This window comes from Chrysochloris asiatica, unplaced genomic scaffold, assembly GCF_000296735.1.
Source record: "Chrysochloris asiatica unplaced genomic scaffold, ChrAsi1.0 scaffold00257, whole genome shotgun sequence".
NCBI lineage: Eukaryota > Metazoa > Chordata > Mammalia > Afrosoricida > Chrysochloridae > Chrysochloris > Chrysochloris asiatica.
Genome location: NW_006408775.1, coordinates 374,109 through 382,675, shown reverse-complemented (window position 1 = coordinate 382,675; position 8,567 = coordinate 374,109). Strand labels below are relative to the sequence as shown.

The following is an 8,567-nucleotide window of genomic DNA, read 5'->3' as shown; positions in this document are numbered from 1 at the left end:
ACTCTCTGTGGTGTGACCCTACTCTCTGTGGTGTGACCCTACTCTCTGTGGTGTGACCCCACTCTCTGTTGTGACCCTACTCTCTGCTGACCTACTCTAACATCAGACTTGACTCAGAGAATCACAGACTTCTTTGTGCCATGGTTACTGTGGGTCTATTCATCCCCTGGCCCATCTGCTACTCTTACTCCTAGCACTGGCCTGGCACACAAACATGGTGACTATCTGTGGATTATATAAACAAACCTAGAGCTAAGGGATCATTAAATGGGCTATGCTCAATTTATAATTTCAACTTTAATGAAAAAGCAATTCTTCATGGCTACCAAGGGTAGGAGCAGAAGGCAGGGGGTCACTGGCTGGGAGGTAGACGTGAAAAAAATACCCAATTCCATCAAGTCAATTCTGAGTCACAGTAACCCTGTGAAATAGGACAGAGTTATCGTCCAAGGCTGTCATCTTTGTTGTTGTTGTCAAGTGTCATTGAGTCAGTGCCGACCCATAGCGACCCTGTACAGGGTTTCCAAGGAGCAGCTGGCAAGCTTGAACCGCTGACCCTGCAGTTCAAACAGCTTTGCAGCCTGGCGCATTAAGCCACAGCGCCATCTTTAGGGGGGGATTAAAAATGTGGATTAGGAGGAGTAGCCAACGTTTAACACTGTGAGGTGAATAACCGTCAAAGGTCACCTTCCAGAAGGGTTGTGCTGGGCCCCAAGCATCGGATGATGTGTGTAAGAGCCACTGAAACCGCTGGGCATACCCTCCAGGAAAAGGGCCAACCAAGTCAGCAGGCACCCAGGGTACCAGGAAGACCGGGCTCCAGCCTCAGTCTACTGCTCCTGTGCGTGGTCTCAGACACACCTCACCCACTCGAGTCCAGCTGTCATGTGTTACAGGTGCCAGTCTCATCAGGGGCAGGCCTCTGCATCCAGAAACTGGCTCCAGGGCAGATGAGCTAGCGATGGAGAAAACTTCTGCTGATGGCTGTGAGGATGAGGCAAGGGCTACAATGGGATGTACCTGCTCCAGGTGCTCAGCTGCTCTCACCCACAAGTAAACACCCAGTCTTGCTTACAGTCTAAAACAACTAAGTCATTCCTGAAAACAGCGGGGTGTTTAAGAACTCCGTATGGGGTCAGACATGACAGCAACAGACAAGATGAGACAGGAAGCTGAGGGGACAGTGAGGTTATATGAGTGCAGGAGGCTGTCAGCTATGCCTAAATGATACAGCCAGAAGTGTTGGATTGGGTTACGGTTTGCTGTGCGTATTCTCAACAACAAAATAAAATTCAGGAAAGAGTAGTTCAAAATGTAAACAGGGAAACCACTTCAAGGGAGCACTGGCTCCAGTTTTCCTCCTCACCCGGGAGCAGGCCTCTGTGGGAGGAGGAGGTGCCTAGGCATGGCTGTCCACTCAGCCCTGCAGTGGACAGAACACAGCAGAGCCGGTCAGAGCCTGGCCCCTGAAGAGCACATTGGAGGGTTATCTGCGGAGCTGCTGCCTTTCACTCCCCGACAACAGTGATGTGCAGAGTGGGGTCATCACCCAGCCAGCCCAGACAGGGCCGGGGGACTGTTCCTAGTCTGCAAAGAGGATCAGAGGAGGTCCTGTCCACCTTCCTGACCACACAGGCCAGCAGGGTCACCACAGACTGCAGCAGAAGTGTGCCAGGTGAGAACTTGAACCTGTGGGTCAGCATGCTGGCAGGTCTCTGCTGGATGTAGGGACCTGGCCCTGGATGGTGGGCAGTCTAATCTTCTTCCATGCTGCATTCCCACAGATCAGGACTGAGGGCCTTCTGCCAAGGAGAGGGTGGCGACAGAGGCTCCGCTTTCACTCTGCCCAGGGTCCTATCGGCACTCCCAGGACAGTGAGGACATTCCCAAGAGAACCCATTCTCCATGGACACAGGACCCTTAGAGGAGCTGGGGCTCTGGCCATGCCTAGCACTTTCTCCTTCATTCTAGAACCTTCTCACCTGCACCTTCACACCTCTTCAGGTACCTCACACTCCCTTATGCACATGCACATTACACATTGCCTCCCAATTCATAAGAATTTCATTTTTCCATTTACCCCAAATTTGCTCCAAATCATAGACAAAAGAGAATCTTGGGGATTCCCTGCACAAGGGCCCTGGTGAGGTGCTGGGCATACAGGGCCTCCTCACTGCAATGTCCTGTTTGACCCGGAGCCCCCGGAGAGGGGCAGCAGAGTCAGCTTGCAGGCAGGAGCCCAGAAAGGCTCTCCCGAGAGTCAAGTCCCAGCCTGTCCACATCCCTGAGGGACTGGGCTGTGGATTTGTTCTGCTTAGTTAAGGCCACCCAGCTCCTGTCTCAGGAGCTATGGCAAAAAAAAGAATCCTGAAGTTGGTCCTTCCATAGCAGCTCACAGATGGGCCGGCTCCCATCTGCACCATCTGAATCTCCCCAGACTCTGGAGGCCAGCTTCTAAACCCTTATAAATGATAGCTCCTGAGACGGACGCTGCGTCACAACCAAAGGGACAGCGCCTGACAACAGGGTGAACTCACTGAAGAGCAGAATGCTCAGGGGGCTGACCGTGGGTCCGTGTCCTGCTCTTACCAGTCCCCTCCTCCCTGACAGCCCTCTGAGGCCGAGAGCACCCCACAGAGCAGCTCTTACCAAAAACACCAGGCTGTGCGGCCCAGGCGAGTGGCTTCCATCAGATGAGGGGCCGAGGGGGAGCAGGTCGGGCTGGGTGTCTGAGAAACCTGTGTATCTCCCTGAAGGCACATTCTGGCCTGGGAAGAAATTTAACCTGCTCCAGACACGCTCTGTTAACCTCCCACTGGGGTGGCAGGGAGGGAACAAGGTTCAGGAAATGTCCGTCCATGTTGACGCAGCAGCTTTTGTTTCTGATTCTGACCTTACTGATAACAATTGGTGAAGAAGACACATTCGCCTCTGGTTCTGTTTGGGAGGCTCTCCGCTCCTCCAGAAGCCGTGGGAGGAGAAGGAGGGAGAAGCCATGAAGGAATGGTGCTTTGTGACCCCCACGTGGCCGCTCCAGCTCTGTCCTCCAGTGCATTCTGGGACAGGACAGGCTCTGACCACCAGCCCACAGACAGTTGTTGCAGCTCCACTCAGTCCCTCAACACTTCCCTCGAACTCAGAAACTATCTCCGTGGTGCTGATTACCCACTGGACCCTTGGGAGACCAACCAGCTGACCAGCAGGTCTGTGGGCAGCATAGTGTCCCTGCCAGAAGCTCTGAACCTGAGTGTCTCCAAACAGTCTGAAAGCCAACATAGGTCAATAGCAGCAGTGAGGGTGCCCATGTGACATCTGCCACCACCCACACATCTCCACTCAGGTGTCTACTAGACGTCTTAAGACTTTACGGTTTTCACAGTGCCTACATCCAACTCCCATAAAAGTTACATGAAAATTCTAAAGAACTGTCCTCCATTGGTACTCAAAGTTACACACCCTGGAGAGGAAATGCTGCTCGAGCAGGGCCACTTGCCTCATAGGTGACAAAGTCGTCAAACTCATCAGGACACGCTGGGCTCTCCTCATCCTGCGTGGGGGCGATGTCGTACAGCAGGCTCTCAGAATCTGCAGGAAGAAGACCCAATGTTGGTCTGGCAGTAAACTGCGCAGTTCCACGCCTGCTGAGTGCAGGGAGGGGGCCTGAGGCAGCAGGGACGCAGTGGCCCTAGGGACTGAGACCCAGGGCAGGTGGCCAGACAAAAGCCAACACAGGTTCTCCAGGAGAACCCTTGCTCCCGTCCACAGGGCAGGCGAACTCTGGTGGGAAGGCAGGGTTCCCCATGGTGAACTCTGTGCAGGTAGATCATTGTTATTTTATTTCTTACAAGACTGAGCAGCACTGTAAAAGGAAGAGCAAGAAATCAAGCTCTTCTGTAAAACCACTTATGGGATTTATAACGTCAGCTGCCATTATTTGAAACATTAAAATGTGGGCACAGTCCAAGCGTCCGTCACCAGGTGAGGGATAAACACAATGCCGTCTGTGGCTCACAATGGCAAATTGCGCCTCCACAAAGACGCCTGGAGCCTTGAAAACATGATTCTGTGTGAAAGAAGCCAGGTCCCACTTACATCCAACCAGCAAGTCCACAGAGACTGAGGCTCAGTGGTGGCCGGGACGGGGGAGATGGAGAGTTTTCATTTCTGTTTGGGGTGAAGGCTGTTTTGGAAAGAGACGTGGTGAGGGCTGCTGGCTCACACGTGCCAGTACACACATACACACACACAAAGTACACACACACACAAGTACACACACAAGTATACCCCCCCACAAGTACACACACACACGTACACCCCCCCACAAGTACACACACACACAACACACCCTAGACTTATTTTCTCACATGTCTGTGTTTGGGGGTCTATAGGAATGATATCCCTGGCTGGTGGAATCCAGGTCATTTTTGGTTTCTGTTTGCTTAACTTGGTTTTACAGTCAGAGCCTTCCTTCTAAACAGGTGGCAATGCTCTCCAACAGGATCCGCCCCACAGCCTGGACCCTCTTGCTCAGCAGGAAAGGTGCCAACTCCTGCAGTCTCGCAGTCCTGTTTGGGCACAAGTGTGTACCACGGAGCATACAGAGTACATCTCCTGATACCAGCAGGCTGTGAATGTCCCAGTTACTTACAGTATCAGCTAGTTACTCTATGTAACATTACCTCCTAACATGATATCTAAGGTGCTCTGGGGGCTATTAATCGCAAGGTCAGCAGTTCAAATCCACCAGCCGCTTCATGGGAGACAGAGGAGATTTTCTGCTCTGGTAAAGATTTACAGCCTCGCAAACCCTATACAGGGTCGCTATGAGTCAGAGCTGACTGATGGTGTCCCACTACCTTGTATGTGTGTGCCATGACGCTGGGAGCTACGCAACCGGGATTCCAGGTACCAGGAGGGCTGTCCATGGTGGCCACTTCCAGACCCAGACTGCCTAAGGAGACCTGGTGATCTAGCTCTGATAAATGAGCACAGTTTGTAACATGGGTCGAGAGCGAGTCCACAGCGTCAGTTTTATTGAGATCAAACCCATACATTCTTTAAGAGGCTGGTCTGTCTGGCCTGCTTCTCCACTATCAAACAGAACCGTGTTACCAGAGCTTCCAAAAAACCCAACACAGAGCTCAAAACTCTCAAGATACCGCTGCTCAGTTTACCCACAGTGGACAGGCTGGATGCATGCCGCCAGCGTGGTGCACACATGGCACAAGGTTTCTAAGGGAGACAAAACAAGACCTGTGTCTACCTCTTCTGTGAGGATGACAGCACTAGGCAGTGAGTGGAAGCGCTCTCTCACTGTCCAGCATGGCCCAGACACAAGGCTGGGTCAACTCCAGGACAGCGCTGCTGTCCCTCAGTGGAGGGTGTCCCTCAGTGGAGGGTGTCCCTCAGTGGCGGCTGTCCCTCAGTGGCGGCTATCCCTCAGTGGCGGCTGTCCCTCAGTGGCGGGCCCCTGCAGTAATACCACGGTCCTGCTTCTCTCCGCCTGTAGACCATTGGCCTGTGACTGGCTTCTGTTCTAATGTCACTCACTTAGTTGCAGCCACAGTGCAGTCTGCCCTTCAATGCTCTCTGAGATGCCCCTGACCCAGGAAGGGTATATGTGGGGAAATGCAGGGCATGAAGACAACACAGGATCCAAATCCCCATCCAGTGGCCCCTGACACTTGCTCAGATTCCCTAGTCCTCCAAACACATGTGACCGAGGCTGCTGCTCTAGTCCCACAACAGGGGGCACGGGGTCACCTCTGCCTGTCATCAGCCGTCCACGGTGGCAGCACAGGCCACTGTGCCCTGATTATTTGGGCCTGTCCCCTACTATCAGAGAGATTGGCTCTCCCCAATCCTGGTTCACATTGTACCTTCCCAGCTCAGCCCGCCTCCCCTCTCCACATGACCTCTCAAGCTCCTTGTTCCCCACTCCCCCAAATAAGCAGAGACAGTTTTGCCTCGGGGGACTTGACTAGCTAGCCACTTGCAGCAAGCATATTCCACACTGGAAGTCCAGCAGCAGCTGGGCTGTGACAGACACACACAGCAAAATCCCGCCTTGGTGTTATGGGGCTACCAGGAGGCGCATCCAGAGCACAGGTTCAGGGCCTGACCCAGGTGCCCAGATGGCAGACATGGAAATGGTGTCCCAGGTCCCATGGCCTCGGCCTGTCCAGCCTCTCATTGGTCTCATCTCCCGAGGTTCTGCCACTGTTACTGCCCACGAGGGACCAGCCCAGGGCCCACTGCCCAGAGCACTCGTTTCCTAACAGCTAGGAGGTACCTCTGAGGCAGACCTGCAGGGCTCCAGGGAGCCACACTTCCCATGTGGTGCGGCTGTCCACACAACGAACATCATGTGTTCACAAACAACTGTCCACAATTACCATCAGACGCTTTTTTCATCAGAGTCCAAGTCATGTGACAGCCAGGAGTCGTCCCCAGGAGAATGGCCTACCACATCAACGGGCGCATGCCTCTGCCATGAAAAGGCACGGGCCACCAACATGAACAAACAAAGACAAGGAGCCGAGGGACAGCAGCGGCTGTAGAGGTGGTTCCAGTCACACGACGTCCAGGAAAGGCACGGCTCATCTGAAGTGGCACTGCCGGCCAGCGGGCAGGCAAAGTGACAACGATGCTCTTGACAGCCAACTGCTTTGCCCTCAACACGGTCAACTTGACTCAGAGAGCAGACACTGACGCTGAGTCTAGGCCTACCTGACCAAGGCTTTGGAGTAGTGTCAACTTGACATGCCTGCCACATACAGACTCCACACAGACCTTATGTCACATATACATACAGATACATACAGCTACACACCACATATACACAGACACACCCCACATATACATACATGTACACACCACACATACACAAACACACCCCACATATACATACACACCACATATACACAGACATACCCCACATATACATACAGACACCCCACACACAGACACACCCCACATATACACACATACAGCACATATACACAGACACACCCCATATATACACATAGGCATATACCACATACACACAGATACACACACCATATATACACAGACACACCCCACATACACAGAGTATTATACACAGACACACCACACATATACACATGGACATATCACACACATGTCATACACACACACACGCAGCATGTATACAAAGACAGACTGGAGAAGAGAGGAAAAGGCGAGTAGAGAGGACCTTAGAGTGCATGTAGCAGAATGTGAGTGGAACATTCTATGGTAAATATGTGCATGATCACTGCTAATTCTTTCAACATTTTTGTAAACTTAAAGTATTTCACCACGAAAGCTCTCTCAGCAGGGCACTAGCTGGCCAGCATTTGGGGAAGTTCCCAGATGAGTCTCCTCTATCCAGGAAGGTGTGTGACGAGTACATAGAGGAGGGAGATGGATCATCTGGAAAGCAGGCTGTGTCAGGGGACTCAGGGGCACAAGACTTGTTACACCACTTAGGGACTGAGCTGGGTGACTGACCTCCATTTCTGATGGCCGCGATGCCTCGATAGAAGTCTTCAAAGCTGATCACACCAAGCCCACCAGGATCCAAGTATTTAGTTAAGTCCTTCACCTGCAATTGTCAAATGAGACAGTGTTATGGACCATTGCAAAATCGGGGGGGTAGACCATAAACTCAACCTTTACGTCACAGACAGGCAGGCGAGGCGCAGGGATGAGCCTACGAACAAGGAAACTGAGCCAGCAGTGGCTTAGTCCACAACGGACAGACAGACAGACAGACGCCAGCAGCAGTTCCCAAGATTGTACATCACAGAAAGAAGGGTCATCTCACAAAAAGTCCACAGTGTGTTGGTTGAGTGGGAAGACCAGGATCGTTACAGCTTAGGTGCTCCCCCACCCTGTGAGATAGCCAGATCATTACGTGCAGCCGAAATCCACCTCCAGGCTCTCCCACTGGTGTAGGGTCCTGAGGAGATCATTACATATGCAAACAGAACTCTGATAGAAGAAATGTTCTTGTTGTTAAGGGTCCTTGAGTCTGCTCCGACGCATAGCAACCCTGTACAGGGTTTTTGAACCACTGACCTGTGGTTAGCAGTCCAGTGCTTATCCCACAGCAGCACACCATAAATAGGATAATTCATACAGGGATGTAACAGAGGATGGAGTTCTTCTGTTTTCTCAAGTATACACTGGGTGTTATCACAATGGAGTCCTTCTGGGCATCCAAGGACTTGATCAGCAAAGTGAAGAGACAACAGTCACCCCAACAGGAGCCAGAGAACTTCAACACAAAGACTTTCAACCCTGAAGACACGCAGAACCGCACGAGCAGCCATCACAATTGGGGCAGTCACGATGGTATTGTTAGCCTGAGGTGGTGTGGATACTGCCAATACAACAAACGGACGGAAGGTAATACTCTAATCCATGAGCCCAAGTCTTGTTGAGAAAGGAGATGAGAAAGGGAGGCCCCATCCCTCAGAATCTGGATTCTGGGTTCACTCTGAGCTCACTCTGACTCTGTCCACCGGAAGCAGCCCAGGAACGAGCATCTAGACTGTGCCCAT

At 52.2% G+C, this 8,567-nt stretch overlaps 1 protein-coding gene across 1 annotated transcript in view; it reads right to left on the bottom strand.

Moving 5' to 3' along the window:
- Positions 1 to 7,600, bottom strand: part of RAB11FIP3 (RAB11 family interacting protein 3 (class II)) — a 27,256-nt gene extending 19,656 nt beyond the window's left edge. Inside the window, exons 1-2 of the mRNA XM_006873833.1 lie at positions 7,513 to 7,600; positions 3,494 to 3,585 (exon numbers count right to left, since the gene is read on the bottom strand). The gene's annotated coding sequence lies outside the window, so the exon portion shown is untranslated. The remainder of the gene's footprint in view (positions 1 to 3,493; positions 3,586 to 7,512) is intronic.
- Positions 7,601 to 8,567: the final 967 nt, after the last annotated feature.